The sequence below is a fragment of the Bombina bombina genome, chromosome 5, assembly GCF_027579735.1.
Source record: "Bombina bombina isolate aBomBom1 chromosome 5, aBomBom1.pri, whole genome shotgun sequence".
Taxonomy (NCBI): domain Eukaryota; kingdom Metazoa; phylum Chordata; class Amphibia; order Anura; family Bombinatoridae; genus Bombina; species Bombina bombina.
Window position 1 is genome coordinate 1,126,485,840 of NC_069503.1, and position 12,832 is coordinate 1,126,498,671.

The following is a 12,832-nucleotide window of genomic DNA, read 5'->3' on the forward strand; positions in this document are numbered from 1 at the left end:
AGCCTGGGAGGTCTGCAGCTGCTGAGGCAGGATTGTTGGATCTGAGACAGGGATCCCTTTCGGTAGCTCAATATGCTATTGAATTCAGGACTTTAGCCGCAGAAACTGATTGGAACCATGGAGCCTTACGGGCAGCCTTTCGCAAAGGACTTTGCGAACGCCTTAAGGATGAACTAGTATTTCGGGAACTCCCCGATTCATTGGAGGGTCTTATCAATTTATGTATTACTCTTGACGCCCGGCATTCTGAACGTCTTCAGGAGAGAGATAGGAATCGGAGATCCTTTGTTAAATCTTCATTTCGTCCTCCTATTCGAACCTCAAGTCTTTCTAATAATAATTCCCAATCTCCTGAGTCTGTGGAACCCATGGAAGTAGGAGCTATTAAATTGTCAGAAGCTGAACGCCATAGAAGGCGTACTCTTGGGTTATGTCTGTATTGTGGTACCAAAGGACATTTACTTAAGGACTGTCCTATCTGGCCAGTAAAAGCCAAGGCTTAACTTTTGATAGAGGGACAGAGTTAAGCCAGAATCCCATGTCTTCCCTCAATTCTAAACTTTTTGTTCCTGTAACTATCTCTTTTGGAAACACCAAGTTTCGAGCTCAAGCTCTCATCGATTCTGGAGCTGCTGGAGTATTCATTGATTCAAACTTTGCTAACTCTCTCAGGATTCCTCTTCAAGCCAAGAAACAGTTAATTAAGGTAACTACTGTCAGTGGACAGCCTCTAGGTACTGGCATCATAAAACATTCTACCATTCCTCTTCTTTTGACTGTGGGCATACTTCATTCTGAAATTATTCGCTTTGATGTCATCTCTTCTCCCCACATACCATTGATTCTGGGGTTACCTTGGTTGCAGCTTCATGATCCAGTTTTCTCATGGTCTAAAGGAGAACTTATTTCCTGGGGAACTACCTGTTTCAAACATTGCCTGCAAAATCCCTCTAAACCATCCTGTCGTAGCTATGGTGGAAGTTCCTGAATCATTGCCCAATTACTATCATGCCTTTAGTGATGTGTTTTCTAAAAAAGAGGCTGAGACGTTACCTCCACACCGGATATTTGACTGTCCTATCGAATTGTATTCAGGGGCTCCTCTACCTAAGGGAAGGACCTATCCCCTCTCTCGTCAAGAAAATGTCTCTCTTGAGGAATACATAAAGGACAACTTAGCCAGAGGATTCATTCGTCCTTCCTCTTCACCTGTGGGTGCAGGTTTTTTCTTCATTGGGAAAAAAGATGGAGGTCTTCGTCCCTGTATTGATTATCGAGCCTTGAATCAGATTACTGTCAAAAACAGCTATCCTTTGCCGCTCATTTCTGAGTTATTCGATCGTCTTCAAGGTGCTTCTATTTTTTCCAAGTTAGATCTCCGTGGGGCCTACAATCTGGTCAGAATCCGTAAAGGAGATGAATGGAAGACGGCATTTAACACTAGATTTGGTCACTATGAGTATCTAGTAATGCCATTTGGATTGTGCAATGCACCAGCAGTATTTCAGCACTTTGTTAACAAAATCTTCAGAGATTATCTAAATCAATTTGTTATCATTTACCTCGATGACATTCTAATCTATTCAAAAACATTACAGGAACATGTACATCATGTAAGACTGGTTCTTCAGAGGTTACGAGACAATTCCCTGTTCACTAAATTGGAGAAATGCTCTTTTCAGCAGAGTTCCATCATTTCTGAATCAGGTTTTGAGATGGATCCTGCTAAACTGTCGGCTATCAAGGACTGGCCCAGACCAACTACTCTCAAATCCCTACAGAGGTTTCTTGGCTTTGCCAATTACTATAGAAAGTTTATAAAGAACTTTGCTGACATCACGTCTCCACTCACTTCTCTTACTAAGAAAAGGCAAAATTGTAAGAACTGGTCCTCTTCGGCAGTACAGGCTTTTGAAATGCTAAAATCAGCATTTTCTTCTGCACCTCTTCTCAGTCATCCAATTCCTGATTTCCAGTTTATTTTGGAGGTTGACGCTTCCTCTATAGCAGCTGGAGCTGTTCTCTCCCAACGTGATCCGACTACCAGCAAGATACATCCTGTGGCGTTCTTTTCGAAAAAATTCAATCCTGCCGAGTTAAATTATGATGTGGGCAATAAGGAGCTTTTGGCTATAAAATTAGCTTTGGATGAATGGAGGCATTGGTTAGAGGGTACCAGTCAACCTTTTTTCATTCTGACAGATCACAAGAATCTTTTATACCTCCAAACAGCTACACGTCTCAATCCTCATCAGGCTCGGTGGGCCTTGTTCTTCTCCAGGTTTAATTTTGTACTTTCCTATGTTCCTGCTTCAATAAATTCCAAGGCAGATGCTTTATCTAGGCAGTTCCAATCTTCTGAACCTTCTCCATTGGATTCAGAACCTATACTATGTCCAGTCAAAGTTTTTGCTCAAGTATCCTCTTTTCCAGTACAGGCTTTACATGCTGCTCAAGTCCGGGTACCATCTTCTTGCAAACTACCTTCTGGTATCCTGTATGTACCCAAAGGATTATGTTTTCAGCTTCTACGTTGGGCTCATGACAACATTTCAGCAGGTCATCCGGGAATAACCAATACATTGTGGAAACTGAAGCAGCATGTTTGGTGGTCCACTATGAGGAGGGATGTTAAGGATTATATTGCTGCTTGTAGTTCTTGTGCTTCGAACAAACAATCTTCTCATCGACCGTTTGGTCTATTACACCCTCTTCCTATTCCTCATTACCCTTGGTCTCACTTATCCATGGACTTTGTTACAGATCTTCCTGTTTCTGCTGGAAATACGACCATTTGGGTAGTGGTGGATCGGTTCTCCAAGTCTGCTCACTTCATACCTCTTCCAGGCTTGCCTACAGCTCAAAGACTTTCTGAACTCTTTGTTCTACATATATCTCATTTACATGGTTTTCCCACTGACATAGTCTCAGATCGTGGAGTCCAATTTGTTTCCAAATTTTGGAGGTCTTTTTGTAAACACTTCAGAATCAACATATCACTTTCTACTGCACACCATCCTCAATCCAACGGACAGACTGAGCGTGTAAATCAAGCCTTGGAATCTTTTCTAAGACATTATGTAGACCATCACCACTCCAACTGGTCTCAGTTATTGCCTTTGGCAGAATTAGCTCACAACTCACGTTATAACGCCTCATTACAGACCTCTCCCTTTAAGGCAGCTTATGGATTTGAACCTAGAACCTTTCCTATGATTACCAGTTCTAATGAAGTCCCTGGAGCAGATCGTATAGTGAAAAATCTCAGTAGTCACTGGCAACTCAATCGTCAAAATCTACTCTCTTCTTCCTTAAGACATAAGAAATATGCTGATCGCAGAAGGTGCAAGGCCCCTTTACTTCGTACTGGAGACAGTATTTTTACCCACCAGATTCATACGTCTAAAACAACCTTGTACCAAGTTGGGTCCTAAGTACATTGGACCTTTTCAAATTGTTTCCAGAGTTTGTTCTTCTGCATACCGCCTGGCCTTACCCAAGACTCTCAAGATCCATCCAGTGTTTCATGTCTCCCTACTCAAGCCAGTCATCTACAATCGGTACTCTATCAAGAGTAAACCACCTCCTCCACTTTCCGTAGAGGGAACTTCTGAGTTTGAAGTCAGCCAGATTCTCGATTCCAAGCTACGGGGCAATCGGCTGTACTACCTGGTCCATTGGAAGGGTTATCCTATCTCTGAACGATCTTGGGAACCAGCCTCTCATGTTCATGCTCCAGCTCTTGTCAAGTCTTTTCACAAGAAATACCCTGCCAGGCCCGGTCGGGTCCCCCGGAGGGGTCCTTGAGGAGGGGGCACTGTCACGCTCAGCTGCTGGGAAGCTCTGCAGTCCTCTCTGTGTGCTTGATTGACAGGTGTCTGAGCCACCCCTTCCTGATGATGTCACAACCAGGCTTTTTATTCTGGCTTCCTGTTTCTCCAGTGTCTGTTTGTTTGTTAACTTTGAGGCTTCTGTTAGGATTTCGCTGAGGAATCTCTCTAAATTCTGCTTTTCTGTTGCCAATCTCTTCAAGGACTTACTATGCTGGATTAACCTTCAACCTCCTGAATACCTGTCTCCAAACAATGCAAGTACTGTTTGTTTTGTTAAACTTTCAAACTTCCTGTTTACCTGCTGCAAACCCTGCATATTCAGACTACTCTGTGTAGTGCAAACTATTCAAATACTGTTATTTCTGTGAATCCTTCAATCTGCATGTTTACCTGTTTCCAAACTCTGCAAATACTATTATTCAGTGTAAACCTTCAAACTGCTGGATATCCTGTTGCCAATCTCCACAAGTACTGATTATCTGTGTTAACCTTCAAACTACCAGCTTACCTGTTGCTATCACTGCAAGTTCTGACAACACAGTGTTAACCTTCAAACTACCTGATTTATGTTATTAATTCTGCAAGTTCTGACTACACAGTGTTTACCCTCAAACTGCCTGATTACCTGTTGCATACTCTGCAAAGACTGTCTACACAGTGTTAACTCTCAAACTGCCTGATTACCTGTTGCATACTCTGCAAAGACTGTCTACACAGTGTTAACTCTCAAACTGCCTGATTACCTGTTGCATACTCTGCAAAGACTGTCTACTCAGTGTTAACCCTCAAACTGCCTGATTACCTGTTGCATATTCTGCAAAGACTGTCTACACAGTGTTAACCTTCAGACTGCCTGATAACAAATGACCTACTCCTGCATTATTTACTGTTTCCTGTTTTACCCTTCTTCTGTCTGAGTATAAGTGACTATCCCTGCTCTCCTGATTCTGTGGAAGGCATTTCCTGAAACCAGTTCCTTATTCAGAAGTCTATCTGGCTGATATCATGAATTACTTTGGCACAGGCTAACCCTGCTCCATATCGTGAGTACTTTGTTTTTTGGAGGTTGTCGTGGGGTCACGTCCTGGATTAAACTCAGAGTGCAAGGGTGTTGTTTAAGTTCGCCCTTGCATTTGGGTCTACTTCTGGATATTTCCTAACCTGACAAATCCTTTAGATCCACTGTAGTCATATATTGACCCTCCTGGATCAGTGGTAGGATGGTACGAATAGTTTCCATCTTGAACGACGGAACTGTGAGGAATTTGTTTAAGATCTTTAGATCTAAAATTGGTCTGAAGGTTCCCTCTTTTTTGGGAACCACAAACAGATTTGAGTAAAAACCCTGTCCCTGTTCCTCCTTTGGAACTGGATGGATCACTCCCATAACTAGGAGGACTCGTACACAGTGTAAGAATTCCTCTCTCTTTATCTGGTGTGCAGATAATTGTGAAAGGTGAAATCTCCCTTTTGGGGGGGAAGCTTTGAAGTCCAGAAGATATCCCTGGGACATAATTTCCAACGCCCAGGGATCCTGAACATCTCTTGCCCACGCCTGGGCAAAGAGTGAAAGTCTGCCCCCTACTAGATCCGTTCCCGGATAGGGGGCCGTTCCTTCATTCTGTCTTAGAGGCAGCAGCAGGCTTTTTTACCTGCTTACCTTTTTTCCATGTCAGGTTTGGTCTCCAGACCGTCTTGGATTGAGCAAAAGTTCCCTCTTGTTTATTATTAGAAGAAGTTGATGCCGCACCTGCCTTGAAGTTTTGAAAGGCACGAAAATTAGACTGTTTGGCCCTAGATTTGGACCTATCCTGAGGAAGGGCATGACCTTTTCCTCCAGTGATATCAGCAATAATCTCCTTCAACCAGGCCCTAATAGGGTCTGCCCTTTGAAGGGAATGTTAAGTAGCTTAGATTTTGAAGTCACGTCAGCTGACCATGATCTAAGCCATAGCGATCTGCGCGCCTGTATAGCAAAACCAGAATTCTTAGCCGTTAGTTTAGTCAAATGAACAATGGCATCAGAATAAAAGAATTGGCTAGCTTAAGTGCTCTAAGTTTGCCAAGTATGTCATCCAATGGAGTCGCTACCTGTAAAGCCTCTTCCAGAGACTCAAACCAGTACGCCGCAGCAGCAGTGACAGGGGCAATGCATGCAAGGGGCTGTAGGATAAAACCTTGTTGAATAAATATTTTCTTAAGGTAACCTCTAATTTTTTATCCATTGGATCTAAAAAAAAAAAAAAAAAGCACAACTGTCCTCGACAGGGATAGTAGTACGCTTTACTAGAGTAGAAACTGCTCCCTCCACCTTAGGGACTGTCTGCCATAAGTCCCATGTGGTGGCGTCTATTGGAAACATTTTTCTAAAAATAGGAGGGGAAGAGAATGGCACACCTGGTCTATTCCATTCCTTATTAATAATTTCTGTAAACCTTTTAGGTATTTGGAAAAACATCAGTACACACCGGCACTGCAAAGTATTTATCCAGTCTACACAATTTCTCTGGCACTACAATGGTATCACAGTCATTCAGAGCAGCTAAAACCTCCCTAAGCAACACGCAGAGGTGTTCAAGCTTAAATTTAAATGTAGAAATATTAGAATCAGGTATCTTTCCTGAGTCATTAACATCACCCACTGACTGAAGCTCTCTTTCCTCAGCTTCTGCATATTGTGAGGCAGTATCAGACATGGTTCTTAAAGCGTCAGTATGCTCTGCATTTTGTCTCACCCCAGAGCTATCTCGCTTACCTCTAAGTTCAGGTAGTCTGGCTAATACCGCTGACAGTGTATTATCCATGACTGCCGCCATGTCTTGTAAAGTAAACACTATGGGTGCCCTAGATGTACTTGGCGCCATTTGAGCGGGAGTCCCTTAAGCGGGAGTCAAAGGGTCTGACACGTGGGGAAAGTTAGTCGGCATAACTTCCCCCTCGTCAGATTCCTCTGGTGATACATTTTTTAAAGACAGAAAATGATCTTTATTGCATAAAATGAAATCAGTACATTTGGTACACATTCTAAGAGGGGGATCCACCATGGCTTTTAAACATAATAAACAAGGAGTTTCTTCTATGTCAGACATGTTTATACAGAATAGCAATGAGACTAGCAAGCTTGGAAAACACTTTAAATCAAGTTAACAAGCAAATATAAAAAACGGTACTGTGCCTTTAAGAGAAACAAATTTTGTCAGAATTTGAAAAACAGTGAAAAAATGCAGTAAATCAAACTAATTTTTTACAGTGTGTATAATAGGCTAACAGAGCATTGCACCTACTTGCAAATGGATGATTAACCCCTTAGTTCAAAAAACGGATCAAAAAAATGAAATAGACGTTTTTTTAACAGTCACAACCAACTGCCACAGCAAGCTGTGGCCCTACCTTCCCCAATAAACGACTTTGGAAAGCCTTTGGGCCCTTTAGAGATGTCCTATAGCATTCAGAGGGCCTTTGAGGAAAGCTGGATGTCACAGTTTGTAATTTTAACTGCACCAACTGTAACTTTTATACTACAACAGTGGAAATTGTTTCTAGTCAAAATTTAAGCCAGCCATGTGGAAAAAACTAGGCCCCAATTAAGTTTTACCACCAAAGCATATATAAAAACGATTAAACATGCCAGCAAACGTTTTATATTGTAAATATCATAAGGGTATTACCCCTGGGAGTAAGCATGATACCAGTCGTTATTAAATCACTGTATTCAGGCTTAACTTACATTAATCCGGTATCAGCAGCATTTTCTAGTGTTTTCCATCTCTAGAAAAAATTATAACTACACATACCTGATAGCAGAATAAACTGCACGCCATTCTCTCGCTGAAGTTACCTCATCTGTGTAATCCCCTCAGACATATGTGAGAATAGCAATGGATCTTAGTTACAACCTGCTAAGATCATAGAAACCTCAGGCAGATTCTTCTTCTATTTACTGCCTGAGATAAAATAGCACAACTCCGGTACTATTTAAAAATAACAAACTTTTGATTGAAGAAAATAAACTAGCTATATTTAACCACTCTCTCCTACAACGTCCTAGCTTGTTGAGAGTTGCAAGAGAATGACTGGCTATGACAGTTAGGGGAGGAGCTATATTACAGCTCTGCTGTGGGTGTCCTCTTGCAACTTCCTGTTGGGAATGAGAATATCCCACAAGTAATGGATGATCCGTGGACTGGATACACCTTACAAGAGAAATTTACCTCACTGACAATCTCGACAGCATATACAGGGCAAATTATATCCCAATTAAAATGGTGATTATACAAGATTCCTTATCCTGGAGCTCTAAACGACTCTCATGGATGGGACGCATTAATACTAATAAAATAAACATATTTCCCAGACTCCTTTATGTAATGCAAACACTCCCTATTCCCTTACCTCATTGATACATAGTACAAATATAACAGCTGTTCAGCTCCTTTATATGGAATAGGAAGCCACCCAGAATTAACAAAAACACTATGTCATTGTATAAAAATCAGGGGGGGTTGGGTGTCCCGGACTTAGAATCATACAGAACGTCTATATTTCTTCAAAGAGTTATGGACTGGAAGATACATGGAGAATTGAAAAGATGGGTTCCTTTGGAACACAAAATTAACCAGGGATTAAGCCTATAACAACTTTGCTGAAACCCAGAGTTTTCAAACATAACTAAACTAATTACAAACCTTATCACAAAACAAACATTTAAACAAGGGTAAATAGGCAAAACCCTTGCTTATCTACAAGGCTGGGACCTATAACATCGCTCCTAGATAACATGGAATCACCCCTAAATAAAATGGGACTTTACAAAACACTAGAAATCCAAAAGAAAGACATCTCCATACACCATAGATATAGACAAACGAATCCATCTGCACCCAAAACCAGCTAATAGATAGAGGATATGCTTGGGCAATTAACTGTTTTACATATAGGAGACTACACAACTACATAACCATACATAAACATACCCATAAACATGAATCGCTTGCTCCCCAACTTAAAAAGACTCTATATATCTAACACTCCTTTTCGCCACTCTTTAACAATTATATACTCTATGGAAATCTAGGAAAAGGAGTTAGGAATGATAATTCTACCTCAAACAGCTAATAACATTTTCACTAACACAAAATCATCATCCATCTCTTCGTCTATTCTAGAAATTAACTATACAATCCTACATTGCTGGTATCTAACCCCCAGGAGACTACATTGCCTATTCTCCAAAACCAGTAACCATTGCTGGAGATGCGGCCATGTAGGAAGCGGTATGGGTCATATGTGGTGGTGGTGTTCCTCTAATATGGTTATTGAACAAATCTCTTAAACTCCCCTCCAAACCCACACAAATACTTTTCCAAATCATGGCGAATAGTGCACCTGTCCTGGTCGCCAGGAAATGGAAATTACTAGAGGTTCCTGACCTGACAATGTGGAGGAAAAAGGTTACAGAACTTATAGAATTAGAGGAGTATGACTCCTTTAAATTAGGTAAAAGAGACAACTTTATCGAAGTTCAAATGTTGTGGGAGCAACACATCAAAACACACACCAATACCCCACTAGACAGACCATAATAAAGCTCACTTTCCACCTTAGGGAAGCGGTGGAGGACAAACACCAGAAGCAGAATTATTTTGCTGTAGTTATAAACCATCAGGCCTGATACACCCACACAATAGTTTTATTGTAGAGAAATATTTAGCTAAATGCAAAGAATCTGTATCAACAATTCACAACTTGTATTTTCACATTATGATTATGTGTGCTGTAAAAGGATTCTTAATAAACAAATTTCAACAAAAAAACAAAACGTTTAAGTTTTTATTACTCTGGTTAGAATGGTTTCAGCATGTAGAAAACAGCTGATTTTTTTGTTTGTTTTAACAAATACAGACCCAGACGTAAAATTGACAATGAAAATCCCTAACATGCCACTCTTTTGGGAAGCTGTGAAATGTCAGGACTGTAGAATGTTCCAGTATAGGGGCCGAATTATCATTGTGCGAGCGGACATGATACGATATTGCGGATCATGTCCGCTGCACATCAATAAATGCAGACACCATACGCTCTTAGCATTTATCATTGCACCAGTAGTTCTTCTAGAATGAAGGTTCCTTTAAATGACGTCATCCAAGATGGCGTCCCTTAGATTCTCATTGGCTGATAGATTGAGCTTGCAATAGCCAATAGAATGCAAGCTCAATTCTATTGGCTGATTGCAACAGCCAATAGGATTTTTTCAACCTTAATTCCGATTGGCTAATAGAAATCTATCAGCCAATCGGAATCTAAGGGACGCCATCTTGGATGACGTCATTTAAAGGAAACTTCATTGTAGAAGAAGAAGTCGATGGAAGAGGATGCTCCCCGCCCGATGTCTTGAAGATGGAGCCGCTCCATGCCAGATGGATGAAGATAGAAGATGCCGTCTGGATGAAGACTTCTGTCCGGTTGGATGAAGACGTCGGCCTGCTTGGATGAAGACTTCTGCCGGCTTCGATTAGGACTTCTGCCGCTTCATTGAGGATGGATGTCGGATCTTCAGAAACTGTAAGTGGATCTTCGGGTGTTAGTGTTAGGCTTTTTTAAGGGTTTATTGGGTGGGTTTTAATTTTAGAGTAGGGTTTGGGCTTTTGAAAAAGAGCTAAATGCCCTTTTAAGGACAATGCCCATACAAATGCCCTTTTCAGGGCAATGGGGAGCTTAGGTTTTTTAGATTAGGTTTTTATTTGGGGGGTTGGTTGTGTGGGTGGGGGTTTTTACTGTTGGAGGTATTTGTATTTTTTATTTGCAGGTAAAAGAGCTGATTTCTTTGGGGCAATGCCCCACAAAAGGCCCTTTTTAAGGCTCATTGTAGTTTATTGTAGGCTATGGGTTTTTGTATTTTGGGGGGATTTTTTATTTTCATAGGGCTCTTAGATTAGGTGTAATTAGTTTAAATATTTGATCATTTATTTTTAATTTTTTTGTAACTTAGTGTTTATTTTTTTTTTGTAACTTAGTGTTTGTTATTTTTTGTAACTTAGTTGTTAGTTTTTTGTAACTTTGTAATTTGTAATAGTAGATTTAAATAATTTGAGTAGGGTTTTTAAATATATAATATAGTTAATTTAAATGGTAGTTTAATATAATTTTAGTATAACAGTTAGGATAGATTAATTATTAGTTTAATATAGTTTAATGTAATTTTAGTATAACAGTTAGGGTAGATTAATTAATAGTTTAATATAGTTTAATTTAAATATAAAGGTACGTTTCAATTTATTATAAGATAGGGATGAGTTAATATTTAATATAAAGTTAGCGGGTTGCTAGGTTTAGGGTTTAATAGGTTAATTTAATTTATGGTGATGTGGGGGGCTGGCGGTTTAGGGGTAAATAGGTTTAGTAAGTGGTACTGATGTGGGAGGCCAGGGGTTTAGGGGTTAATAACTTTATTTAGTTGCGGTGGGCTGCGGGATAGGGGTTAATACTTTTATGTAGGTGGCGGCGGTGTCGGGGCAGCAGATTAGGGGTTAATAAGAATAATGTAGGTGGCGGCGGTGTTGAGAAGCGGTGGAATAGGGGTTAATAAGTGTAAGTGGCAGCGATGTCGGGGTGGCAGATTAGGGGTGTTTAGACTCGGGGCTTATGTTAGGGTGTTAGGTGTAAACGTAACTTTTATTTTCCCATAGGAATCAATGGGATACTGGGCAGCAGCGAACATGAGCTTTCGCTGCTTTCAGACTCCCATTGATTCCTATGGCATCCACCGCCTCCAGGGCAGCGGTTTGAAAAGCAGGTACGGTGGGCTGAAATAGTGACGAGCGTACCTGGTAGATATTTGATAAATGGCAAAAGTAGTCAGATAGTGCCGAATTTGCATTCGGAACATCTGCAATGACGTAAGCATCGATCTGTGTCAAACTGAGACTGGCGAATCGTATGTTACGTCACAGATATCAACTTTTGCCGGTCTGTAGACTTTGATAAATAAGGGGAATCAAGCTCGCCACAATTACGCTGTGGAATTCCAGCGTATTTGCGGTTGACGGCTTGATAAATAGGCCTCAATGTGAATACCTTTTCTAGGTTCTGCTGCAAATTTCACATAACCACAGAACTTCACTATATGTGTTTCTCTTTTTCCCCCTGAGGTTCACCTGCTGAGCATTACCCCCGTGATTACCTGGGACTTTTATCCTTTTTTGTGCACCATCACATTTGTTTTTGTATTTTATTATTTCTTATATTGTGATTTAAGCAAGTTTAAATATTGTTTTTTTGTACATATGAAAAATACATCTGTCAGGGTTCTTAGAATGGAACATTATACAAAACATTTCTTTAAACAACCCCTGACATATGTATTTTTCATAAGTGTATATGGCAACCTTACTCATGTTAAAATTTGTCTTTGTAACATTCCTTGAGGGACTTTGCAGTACTGACAAGACTTAGATAATCTCACCAGGACAGGGAGCTTTAGATCACAAGCAGGTGTATTGCATTTAGTTACCATGTTAGAGATCGGTATGAGACTTAGACCCTAATATACAAGTTTATATCTCTTGTTACGTAGGTGACGAGGCTAAAGGTAATACAAAAAAAATAGCTTTTGTTGATCCCATGGCTTGCTGTAAACTAGCTACTCATTTTCATAACTACTATTTTTCTCTGACTGAGGACAGCAATAACACAGTAGTATATGTGAGTGTTCTATCTGCAATATGATCTGTTCCTCATGTAGAGGAATCGCCAGTGCCACAACAGAAGACATGAACGTTATGGAAACCTCATGCTAACTGTGATCTATAAAAAATAGCAAATTCATCTAAAAACACAAGTGTAAAAATATAATTTAAAAAAGTATTTTATTTTATTAGTAGATTATGACATTCACTTATATGGGCTAGAATACAAGGGGAACACAAATGCTTGGGCCTTATCTTGGGCTTGGTCTCGAGCAAAGAATAACAGATCTAATAAAACAATTGGATGGTTAAAAT